Source organism: Balaenoptera acutorostrata, chromosome 18, assembly GCF_949987535.1.
Source record: "Balaenoptera acutorostrata chromosome 18, mBalAcu1.1, whole genome shotgun sequence".
Taxonomy (NCBI): domain Eukaryota; kingdom Metazoa; phylum Chordata; class Mammalia; order Artiodactyla; family Balaenopteridae; genus Balaenoptera; species Balaenoptera acutorostrata.
In genome coordinates, this window is record NC_080081.1 from 63,990,544 (window position 1) to 64,004,289 (window position 13,746).

Below are 13,746 nucleotides of genomic sequence, written 5' to 3' on the forward strand. Positions count from 1 at the left end.
AATTGTCATCATCTGGTTCTCTGACTGCTCACTGTTAATTAGCAAGTGGGATCTTATAGATGCTAATCTGACCATAAAACTCAAATGTTCCATAGAATTGATCAAATTTCCAAGTATTTGTTCAAAAAAATTATATGTAAATTTTATTTGGTCTGTACTTCCCATTTGAAAATTAAAACCACATTCAATAGGATCTTAAATGCCTCTGTTCAACTATCTAAGCTTCCTCAGAAGCTTAAATTGTAGCCTTTGGTGGATCATTCTTAGATAATGGTAGATAATTTGTTAAAGAAACATTAAAGGAATTCTTAATGTCCTATTCATTTTAGCTAAGAATAAAATCTAATACTTTAAATGAATGTTATTTTAATACACAATTCTTCTTAACAATGCCTTATTTTTTTTTAAGTTTAATGACTATTATTCCAAAACCAAGGTAAATTCTAAAATATATATGATGGGCAATATATATATTTTGCCCATATATATATTCATGTTTCTAATTAAAACTTTTTTAGCCCCCTTAAATTTCCATGCTAATATTTTAAATTCCCAAATTTAACACTCCTAGGGGAAGCAACACAGTATGGAAGCTAACAGATTGGGCTCTTATGGATGATAGAAACATATGCCTAGAGAATTCAAAAAAATAAACTGAAAAACTATATGAACAAAGAAGAATTGACTTCAGATACATATAGTCAACATACAAAAACTGATTAGCTTTCCTATGTACCACAATAGCCAATTAGAAATGTCAGAGGGAAAATGGTCCAATTCATAATAACAACAAAGCTACAAAATAGCTGGCAATATACTAAACATAAAAATTTTCAAGACTTATGGTAAAAACTACATGTAAAACAAAATTACTACAAACTATAAAAGAAGATCTAAATAAATGGAGAAAAATACTTCTTTTCTAATTGAATAGTCCACACTTGTAAAGCTATCAATTTTCTCTAAGTTAATCTATAAACCCAATGCAATTCCAAGTAAACCTCAATAAAATCTTTATGAAACTAAGCAAGCTCATTCCCAAATTGATCTTCTCAAGTTGATCTAGAAGAGAAAGACTCAAAATAGCCAAGAAATTTTTGAAATAAGAACAGTTAGGAGGGACTTTCTCTAACACATATCAAAATGTACTCTAAGCTGTACTAATTTTAAAAGTGGGGTAATGGTACTGAAATGGACAAATAGATAATAAAGTAAAAACAGGTATTTATATATATACTAGAAGCATAATCTCTATATATAGTCTATATATAATTTCATTTATGTCATATCAGTGAAGGAAAAATTAATGGTATGACAATTGGCTATCCATTTGGATGAAAACAAAGATCTGTTCCAACTTCATATGCAAGCATACATAATAAAGTGCTAAATACTTTAGTTAGAAAATACTGTTGTATATATTTATAATTACTGAGTGGGAAAGGCATTTCTAAACATGATATGGTATGTATACATCATAAAGGAAAAACTGGATAGATTTTATTACATAAAATATTAAAACTTTATTTGATGAAAAACATCATAAATAACATTTAAAAACAAGTACAGTCTGAGAAAATATATTTGCAACATAAAAAACAGGCAAAGGGTTAATATATGAATATACAAAGAATAACTATAAACTTTTTTTATGAGATGGATTTTAATTAAATATAGGCAAAGGATATAGAGAAAATCAGTGGTCCAATAAATATATGAAAAGATAGTCAGTCTCACTGATTATCAGGAAAATGCAGATGAAATCAACATTCAGTGGTACAACCACTATGGAGAACATTATTGAGGTTCCTTAAAAAACTAAAAATAAAACTACCATATGATCCAGCAATCCCACTCCTGGGCACATATCTGGAGAAAACCATAATCCAAAAGGATACATGCACCCGAATGTTCATTGCAGCACTATTTACAACAGCCAAGAAATGGAAGCAATCTAAATGTCCATCAGTGGAGGAAAGGATAAAAAGGTGTGTTACTTATATACAATGGAATATTACTCAGCCATAAAAAAGAATGAAATAATGCCATTTGCAGCAACATGGATGGACCTAGAGATTATCATACTAAGTGAAATAAGTCAGACAGAGAAAGACAAAATCATAGCATATCACTCATATGCAGAATCTAACTTTTTAAAAAAAGAGATACAAATGAACTTATTTACAAAACAGAAACAGACTTACAGATATGGAAAACAAATTTACAGTTACCAAAGGGGAAATGTGGGGGGAGGGATAAATGAGGAGATTGGGATGAATACACAACACTACTATATATAAGATAGATAACCAACAAGGACCTACTGTATAGCACAGAGAGCTCTACTCAATATTCTGTGATAACCTATATTAGAAAAGAATCTAAAAAAGAATGACTATATGTATATGTATAACTGAATCACTTTGCTATACACCTGAAACTAACACAACATTGTAAATCAACTATATTCTAATAAAATATTTTTAAAAATTCAGATATGGCCTTACTCCTTACTTCTCAACCCCTCAGGTTGGCAGAAATAAAAGTTGATTAATATATACTTAGCCAACAATGTAGGGTAATAGCTAGTCTCATATGCAATTGGTGGGAGTGTGCTGAGTCAGTCTTTTTGGAGGATAATTTTGTCCTACAGAGATAATCACATATGAACCCAATTGTAGTCACACGTGTGTAATTTTTTTAAAACAGAAAAAGGATGCAAATAACTAGAATACCTGTCTGTAGGGGAAAAGATACATAAAATCATGGAACGTCATGGAACACCAGGATAGCATATATCCCTATTACAATGAATGCTGATACAAAAAATAGGTAGAACTACAGGTGCTAACATGGAAAAAAGCAAGTTGCAAAGCAATGCAGTCACCTGGCAGATATTAATAGTGAGTATCTTAACTGGTCGGGCACTGTTCTAGATGCTGGGACACAGAAATAAGTTAAAAAAAGCACAAATTCCTCCCTCAAGAAACTTACATTCTAGTGTAAGTTTGACTATAAACAAATCAACAAATAAATGTCACCCATAAAGTCCAATAATGATAAGTGCTGTGAAGAAAAAGAAAAAGAAAGCATGGTGTGTCATTTTTTTACTGCATTCAGCTGTAGGAGAAAACCCAGTTAGTTGAGGCTTAAGTGAATAAGGATTTAGCATGTGTAACAGAAACTCAGGTGAGGGAGAGGGAAGCTGATGATAGGTTATGAAAGAATGCAGTTCATTTTAGCTTCCTTTTGTACCATCCTCAGCATGTGGCTTTCATCCTCTTGGTTGCAAGATGGCAACTGCCCATCCATGCATTAGGTCAGGATTCCAGGCATGAAGAAGGAGGAAGAAAAAATACAGGTATCAACAGAGTTCTTTTTATGTAATTGGCCAGAACACTATCATATGGCCACCCTTAGTTGAAAAGAAGACTGCAAAATAAAATATTTGGTTTTTGTAACATCAAGAGAAGAGTCAAATAAAAGAGAGTTTGGATGTGGAGAATGGGACAGCCAACCTACAGTGTCTGCTACACACAGTGAAGGGATGCATTCTAACAGGCAAGTATTATCCTAACACCAAAACCTGGAAAAGACAATACAAGAAAACGACAGACCCAGGTCCTTCAAAAACAAGCCCCCAATATGCTAATAAAATTTTAGCAGATTGAATCCAACAATATATAAAAATTATAATACATCATAGCCAGTTGAGGTTTATTCAGGAATGCAATATTGATTTAATATCTGAAAATTATTCAGTGAAACACACCATACTAACAGTCTAAAAAAAAGAAACTGTATCATAATATCAATAGATACAGAAAGGCATTTGACAAAATACAACATCTATCCCTGATAAAAACTTGCAGCAAACTAGGAATAGAAAGAAACTTCCCCTACTTGAAAAAGTACATCCTTGAAAACATGCAGCTATACCATACATATGGTAAAGGACTGAACGCTTTTCCCCTAAGATCTGGGACAAGGAAAGAATGTTCACTATCACCATTTCTATTCAACATTGTGCTAGGAGGTTCTAGCCAGTGGGAAAAAGCTAGAAAAATAAATTAAACATCCAGATCAGAAAGAAAAGAGCAAAACTATCTTTTTCTGCATTCAACATGATTATCTATGTAGAAAATCCAAGGGGAATCTATTTTAAAAATCACTGGAACTAACAAACGAACTTAGCTTGTTTGCAGGAGGTCAATATTCAAAACTCAATTGTATTTCTATATACTAGCAACAAACAATTAGAAATTGAAACATTAAAAGAAATGTCATTTATAACAAATCAAAAAGTAAGAAATAATTAGGGATACATATGACAAAATATGTGCAATACTTGTATGCTGAAAATAATAAGAAACTGCTGAGAGAAATAAAAGATCAAAATAAATGGAAAGATACACCATGTTCATTGATCAGAAGCATTCAATATTAAGATGTCAATTCTTCCTAAATGGATATACAGATTCAACATTATCTCATTCAAAATTTCAGCAAGCTTTTTTGTATAAGCTGACAAATTGGCAATAAAATTCATATGGAAATGCAAAGCCCTAAACTAGCCAAAACAAGTTTGAAGAAGAACAAAGTTGATTTCAAGACTTTTTATAAGCCACAATAATCAAGACAGTGTGGTGTTGGAATAAGCAAAGCAAATAGATCAATGAAACAGAATAGGGTCCAGAAATAGACCCACACATATATGATCAATTGATTTCTGACAAAATTGCTAAGGCAACTAAATAGGGAAAGAAAATCATTTCAACAAATGGTGCTAGAATACTTGCAAAAGATTTAGCATAGTGAGAAATATTCTGAAAAAGAAAAGTGGAACTAGAGAATTTATACTATATATATGTATGCATACTCAGGTGATTTTTGACAGAAATCAATCAATGGGGGAAAGTCTTTTTAATTGGTGCTAGAAAGAACTGGATATCCATATTTTAATAATAAACTTTAACTCCCATGTCACTCTGTAGAGGAAAATTAATTTAAGATGCGTCATAGTCTTAAATGTAAACAATCTATAATCATACAGCTTTTAGAAAAAAACATAAGTATTCTTAGTCAAGACTCCAAAAACACTAACAAACAATAATAGGATAAATATTGACAGATTAGACTCCATCAAAATTAAATGTTCTGGTACTCAAGAGCCATTATTGAGAAAATGATTGCCAAGTCACAGACTGGAGAAAATACTTACAATAAACATCTGACAAAGGACTGTATCTTAATATATACAAATTGATAATTGAAAAAGTCCTGTTTTTAAAATGGGCACAACATTTGAACAGACATTTCACAAAAGAAGATGTGAATAGCCAACAAACACAAGAAAAGTAACTGAACATCATTAGTTATCGGGAAAAAGCAAATTAAAACCACCATGTGCTGCAATTTCACATTCAGTACAATGGATTAAAAAAAAAAAAGACTGACAACAACAAATGCAAATGTAGGAAGGATGTGGAGCAATTGAAACTCTCATACCTCATTGGTGGGAGTGTAAAACATGGTACAAGCAACTTGGAGAACTATTTGGCATCTTCTCATAAAATTAAACATACATGTCCCCTATGACTCAGCAATTACATTTCTAGGTACTTAGCAAGAGACATTCAAACATATGTTAACTAAAGGACTTGTAAAACAATATTTGTAAGATTTTTACTCACAATAGCCAAAAACTGGAAAAACACACACGTCAGTCAACTGGGAGAGTGGATAAACAAACTATGTATATTCACAGAATGGAATACTTGCCAAGAAAAGAAAAGTTTAAAATGATTGATAATAGCAAAATATGCCTGAAACTTAGATACTAATCTGATTTCAGCAAGAGAGCCAAAAAAAAAAAAAAGAATCATTACTGTAGGTGGCAAAATTTTGGCCCCAAAGTCATGTTGTTATACCTGTGAATATGTTACATGACATGGCAAAATGGACTTTGCAGATGTAATTAAGGTTACTTATCAGCTGACCTTAAAATAGGGAGATTATACAGGATTATCCTGGGAGATCCAATTAATCATATGAATCCTTGAAAGCGGAGGCTGAAGGGGGAAGTGAGAGATATTTGAAGCTTGAGAAGAACTCAGACTAGCTTGAAGATGGAGGAGTCCATGTGGAAAGTGTGAGAAGGAAATGGATTCTGCCAACAACCAGTGCTTGGAAGATGACTCTGAGCTCCAGATGAGAACCTCCCCTCAGCCAGCACCTTCATTTTGGCCTTGTGAGATCATGAGCAGAGAATTAAACCATGTTGTGCCAGATTTCTGATCTGTAGAAACTGTGAGATGATAAATGTTTTTTGTTTAAGCTGCTAAGTTTGTGGCAATTTTTTATGCAGAAACAGATAACTAACGTACCATATGATTCCATTTATTTTAATTACTAGAACAGCCAAAACTAATCTATGATAATAGAAGTCAGAAAATAGTTGTCTGTGTAAAAGGAGAGAACTAATTGAAAGAGGCACAAGGGAAATTTCTAGGGTAATAGAAATATTTTATATGTTGTTTTACGTGGTGATTACATGATTTATAAAATCATCAAAATTCATTAAACTTTATATCTCCATCAAACACAAACAAACAAACACAGTGAGAGACCCTACATACCCACTAGAATGACAAAAATAAAAAAGAGTGACAGTAAGTGTTGGCTAGGATGTGAAGCAACTAGAACTCTCATGCATTTCTGGTGAGAGTTTAAAATGGCATAACCAATTTGGAGAAGTGTTTGGAAACTTCTTATAAAGTTAAACATACATTTTCCCCCATAACCCAGCAATTCCACTTGTAGGAGTTTAAGAAAAATGAAAACTATGTTTACGAAAAGACTTGTGCAGTGATGTTCATAGCAGCCTTATTCATCATAATGGCCCCAAACTGAAAAAATAACCTAATGTCCATCAAGAAAAGAATGGACAAACAAGTTGCAGTATATCCATACAATAATACAGTGTATACTGAGTGGTTAAAAGGAATGAATGATACTCATAGCAACATGGATGAATCTTAAAAATACTATATTGAGCAAAATAATTCCTGTACAAAAGAATACACACTGTTGATTCCATTTATATGAAGTTTGTGAACAGTAAAAAATAACTATGGTGATAAAAACCAGGAATTGGTTGCCTCTGGGTTTGGGCGATGGGTAATTAATTGGAAAGGGCCAGGAGAAAACTCTCCAGGGTGATGGAAGTATTCTATAATTTGTTTCGGGTGGTGATGACAGGAGTGAATAATTGTCAGAACTCATTCAACTGAATATTGGAGTCCTGCACATTATATTATATGTAGATTGTATCTCATTGAAAATGAAAAAGAAATCCTAAGAAAGTAGGAATAGTATTTAGTCAGCATTTACTCTCTTAATGCAGTTAATTGAGTGTCTACTACATGCCCAACCCCAAGCTAAGCCCTCATGCTGGAAGACAATTTTGTTTTGACGTTGTCTGTTGTCTTGACAGACGTGCTTCAAACCAGTCGTATTCCCTTCCTTAATGATAAATTTCATCATTTCAAACAGGTCTTTATTACATTAATAGTGGAAAGTTACCCGTAGTCCACAGATGCTTAATGTAAGATGGAGTGGTATTTGCATATAACCTGCACACATCCTCTCATATACCTTAAATCATCTCTAGATTACTTGTAATACCTACTACCATGTAAATGCTGTATACATAGTTGTAAATACAATGTAAATGCTACGTAAATAGTTGCCAGAGTGTGGCAAATTCAAGTTTTGTCTTTTGAAAACTTCTGGAATTTTTTTCTGAATATTTTTGATCTACGGCTGGTTGAATCTGTGGATGCAGAACCCACGGATAAGGAGGCTGACTATTATAGTTACACTATTAGCCTAAAACATATGTATTTCCAGCAACTACAGTATGAAACACAATGTAGCTTATTTTCATAGGAAATGGAAAATTGTGTCTAAGGAATGATTTGATTTAGAATGCTGAGTCAACCTGAACCATATGAGTTTGAAAGCTAGCTTTGAGATTAAACTGAAGGAAGATATTGAGATTTACGTTCCTTCTTCACTTACTTCTATTCTAGCAGCATTTCATCTGCAATGGATTGTTTATTCACTGCTTTCATTCTTGCTGATACCATCCAAGATATGTTTTTAATATTATACTGTGGTGATTCTGAAGATTTGAAGTTTTTATAGCGAGTAGAGGGATTATTATAGAGATATAAAGTTTATTTTAAAATTTCATTTCACCTTTGCTGAGCATTTTGCTTCAAAATTTAAAGCAGTTCACAAAAGGAGAAATACAAATGATTAATAAACGTATGACAGAAGTTAAGCCATTCTAATAACAGAAGAAAAACACATTACAAATTAGATCCTACGCTTTTGCCTCTCAAATTATCAAAGATTTATAAAAGTGACATTATCCAGGTTTGGCTGGGATGTAATATAGGTTGCTGCTGGAAATGTAAACTGGTACAACTTTTGGAAAAACAATGTGGCTTCGTGCATCAGTACCCTCACAAATACAGAAGCCCTCTCTTTGAATGGTGCCTTGTTTAACTGAAACTCAGTCATATCAGAACTGTGCAAAGCGATCTGTATTGCTTTAGATACAATAATTCCACCTCGAGGAATCTATTTTGAGAAGATAAATAGGGATGCCTGAAAAGATTAACATATAAGTATATTTATGGGGCATTATTGATAATAAAAATGGGAACTAATCCACATATCCAACCATAAGGAGTTGGTTAAATAAATTATGGTGCTTCCATATAGTGGAACACTATGCTTCCATAAAAATCATGTTTTCAAACAATAGCTAAAGACGTTTGGAAGTGCTTATGATATAATACTCAATAAAAAAGCAGGATGTAAAAATTATATACAGAATGAGCTCAGTTTTATGTGAATCTGTGCAGCCGTGCTCCCAAGATTATACGCACATGATTCTAGTTTAAATTGAACCAAAATGTTAAGAAGGCTCTTTCTGAGTGATGAGATTATGGATAATTTGTAATTTTTCTTAAAGTTTTCTATACTTCCCCAATCTCTGTTATGAAGCTATACATTTAAATTTTATATTTTAATATTTATAGTAAATATATTTTATAGTATATTTTTAAATCTAGAATTGTATAGAGTAAAAAGGTAAAGTTCCCAGTCTATTTCCCTGTACAAAGGTCCAAACCGTTTTCTATGCACTTGCATAATGGTAAAGGTATATATGCATAGTTAAAAATGACTTCATTGAAAATTGTTGCTACATACAATAAACTGCATCCATTTAACGTGTACAATTTAATGAATTTGACAGATGTACCTCCCTGTTAAACTGGCACCATAATCAGAACATAGGACATTCCCATTACCACCCAAAGTTTTTTCATGTCACTTTGCAGTTCAGCACTCCCTCCACTAATCAATTTTTTGTTACCTTATTCTAGAACTTTATATAAATGGAATTATGTAGTATATAGTCTATTCTATTTAGCTTCTTTTTCTCATCATTGTGGTTTTGAGATTCATCCATGTGGTGTGTATATAAGGAGTTCCTTTTTTATTGCTGAGTAGTATTTAATTGTATAGATCTACTACATTCTGTTCATGTATTCACCTGCAAATATTTGGCTTATTTCTATTTTTTTACTATTAGATAAATATTTTTTTAACATCTTTATTGGAGTATAATTGCTTTACAATCTTGTGTTAGTTTCTGCTGTATAGCAAAGTGAATCAGCTATATGTACACATATATCCCCATATCCCCTCCCTCTTGCGTCTCCCTCCCACCCAATTATCATTTGTGTATAGTATTTGTGTAGACCTAATGTTTTCATTTTTCTTGGGTAAACACCTGAGGGTGTGTGTTAGTCTGGGTTCTCCAGAGAAAAAGAACAAATAGGATATATATAATAAATATCTATATAGATATATTTGTAGATAGATAGATGATTGATTGATTGATAAAGAGAGAGAGAGACAGAAAGGATTTACTATAAGGAATTGTCTCACTTGATTATGGAGGCTGTGAAGTCCTCAAATCTGCAGTTGGCAAGCTGGCAACCCAAGAGAAATATTAGTACAGTTCCAGTGTGGGTCCAAAAGTCTGAGAACCTGGAGAGCCAATGGTGTAAGTTCCAGTCTGAGTCCAAGTCCCAGGGCAGGAGAAGACTGATGTTCTAGCTCAAAGATGATCAGACAGAGAGAGTGAATTCATCCTTCTTCAGCCATTTTGTTCTACTCAGGCCCTCAACAGATTGGGCGAGGCCCACCCAGGGCGGGGAGTGCAATCTGCTTTACTCTAACTGATTCAAACATGCATCTCATCCAGAAACACCCTCACAGACACACACAGAATAATGGTTAACCAAATATCTGGGCACCCAGTGACCCAATCGAGTTGACACACAAAATTAACCATCGCAGAATGGAATGAATGAGTCATACAGTAAATGTACGTTTACCTTTTTAAGAAACTGTCGAAAATTTTCCAACGTGATTGGACCATTTTACATTCCTACCAGTAGTACATGAGCCGTTGCACTCACTCCACACCCTCCCCAGCACTGGTACAATCAGTCTTTTTAATTTTAGCCATTCTAATAGGTGTTATCTCATTGTGGTTTCGATTTACATTCCAGATGGTGTAAAGCACCATTTCATGTGCTTATTTGCCATATGTGTATGTTCCTTGATAAAGTGTTCAAATTTTTTGCCCAGTTTTTAATTGGGTTGTTTCTTTCCTTATTACTGAGTTTTGAAAGTTCTTTATATATTCTGGATACAAGTCCTTTATCAGATATATGCATTAGAAATATTTTTTCCCAGTCTGTGGCTTCTTGTTTCATTCTCTTAACATTGCCTTTGCAGGAGAAGTCTTTTATTCTGATGTAGTGCAATTTATCATTTTTTTCTTTTGTGGATTATGCTTTTGGTGTTGCAGCTAAGATCTCTGTTAATGCAGGATAACAAAGATTTTCTCCTATGTTTTTTCCAGAAGATTTATAATTTTACATTTTACATTTATGTATATGATTCACTTTGAGTTGATTTTTGTATATGATGTGAGATGCGAATCAAAGTTCTTTTTTTAAAATATGGATGCCCAATTGTTCCAGCACCACTGTTACAAAGACTATCCTTTCTCCCTTGCATTGCCTTTGCACCTCTGTTAAAAATCAGTTGTTCATCTGTGTGAGAGTCTATTACTGGACTGTCTAATCTGTGTCATTATCTCTTTGTCTATCTTTATGCCAAAACTATATTGTCTTGATTAATGCAGCTTTATACTCAGCTTTGAAGTCAGGTAGTGTTAATCTTCTCACCTTGTTCTTGTTTTTCAAATTTAATTTGGCTATTTTAGATTCCTTGCATTCTCATACAAACTTTAAAATTAACGTTTCATTTCCTACAAAAGACCCTTTTGAGATTTCAGCTGGGATTGTGATGAATCTATAGATCAATTCGGAGACAGCCAACATCTTAATATTGAATCTTTCACCTATGAACATGGTCTCACCAGCTATCTATCTATCTATCTATCTACCTATCTATATCTATCTATCTATCTATGTAACTATCCATCTATCCTAAACATTGTTAAAACTATCAAACATTATTAATATGTATATCAGCAGTGTGTATACACACACACACACACAATATTGTTAAAACTACTAAACACTGCTGAGATATATATAAAATTCTATGTTGATTTTTTTCTTTTATTTCCTCACCATAAAGTTGTTGTTCTATTTTCTTCTGGCTTCCATTTTTACTAAGGAAAAGCCGTCATTATTCTTGTTGATGTTCTGAATGTAATATGTTTTTTTTCTTGGGATGTTTTTAGGATTTTCTTTTTACCTTTGGTTTTCACCAGTTTGACTATAATGTGCCTCGATATGTTTTTGTTGTTGTTTGTTTTAAGCCTGCTTGGTATTCACTGAGCTTATTAAGTGTGTGGCTTGGTGTTTTTCAACAATTTTGATAATTCTTGGCCATTCGTTTTTCAAATATTTTTTCTGCTCCATTTTCTCTCACCTTTCCTTCTGGGCCACTAATTACATGTATATTAGATGGTTTGGTATTGTCCCACAGGTGTTTCAGGAAAAAAAATTTTTTAAAGAACAGTATTAGATTACAAAACAGTTGCAAAGATAATATAGTTGCCACATACCCCATAACTAGTTTCCTCTGTTGTTAAAATTTGGGCCATTTACGGATCTACTTCTAATGACATTTTCTCTTGACTGTGAGTCACACTGTCCTACTCTTCTTAGTATCTCAAATTTGGTTGTTGTATACTGGCCATGAAGTTTAAAAGAACAGTAGAGATGGAGGAAAATAATATTTACTCCTATCAAATAGCATGGCCCTTGCTCTGTTAGTCCTCTGCAGTTGGAGGCCTGGTCAATCTGACCTGTAGTTGGGCTGGTTCTGAGCTTTGTCTCAGGTATTTAGATTTAGTTCATGGCTGGTTTCATGAGTTTTAAGAGTGGAATCAGGACTTTTCTTTGTATATCTTGGAATCCTAGAGCTTGCAGGACTCTGGAAATTTCTCCCAGCTTCGCAGCCCAACCCCCAGCTTTCTAAACTGTGGGTCACCTCTTTGTGCTTTGTAACCCAGCCAGGAACTTTTTGGGTCTCTGTGGCATTGTTTTTGTTCCACAGCTCTGCCTCCACATTATAGAAGCTTGAGATATCTCTTTCCACTCTGATGTCCTTCCTCTAGCTTTCGGTAGGCAGCTACAGTGTACTCAGTAAAGGCCTGGTGTGCCTTGGGGTAGGGGGCTTTTCTCTCAGTTCTCCTTCTTTTCCCCCAGCTTCTGCATGCTGCTGCCTTGCACTAGGTGAAAGCCCATGCTCTTAGGAGAGGACTCCTGTCAGCTATGCTGCCCTGTACACAAGCTTTACTGCGTCGCTGCCTTACAAGCAATGAAATTCATATACCTTGGAGAGTCTCTCTCATCACTCCTGCCTTGCTTCCACTTTAGCAGGCCACTTTCTTCTACTTGGGGAAGACTTGATGTACCTCTGGAGGAAATTAATCCGCTTTCCTGCTCTGGCACCAACTTTTAGTGTACTACTCCCATGCACTCCAGTGCAGGCTGAGTGGGTACAGACTAGCTTTATTACTGGGCACCTTGTGATTCCAATCTACTTTGCCAGCCCAAATGCAATCATTGAAAATGTGTTTGAAGATAGGCCTGTTTCTCCCTTCCTTTTTATGATCCTTCCAACATGCCCCTAGGGGTGAAAGCAGCTGTAGGACTCCTCTACTAGGAAGGGCTTGATTCTTTCTAAACTGTAGTTAATGTCGGTGTTTTTGTCTTTGTTTTTTGTCTCATGGGTTCTCTGATGGGTATAAAGCAAATAAACAGAAACAACAACAAATCGAACTATGAATTTGTAGTGTTTCTGGCCTGTTCTCCTTGTTAGGGTAAGAGAGACAGACACTTGTAACTTTCTTCATCTTATACGGAAATTAAGTTTTTTCCCCTCAGTAGGTGTTGTGCATTGTCCTCAGGGTATAGGTTGTTTATCTGTCAAAAAGTTACCTTAATTACACACATACACACACATTCCTTTTAAATATGGCTAAACAATGCTGTAAAGCCTCAAAGTTCAACATTCATACTCAGTGTGAATGAGCTTAAACTTTCCTTGGTCTTCAAAAATGCCCTCTAGGATCTCCCATATTTGCGATGGAATTTTCATAATAAATTTATT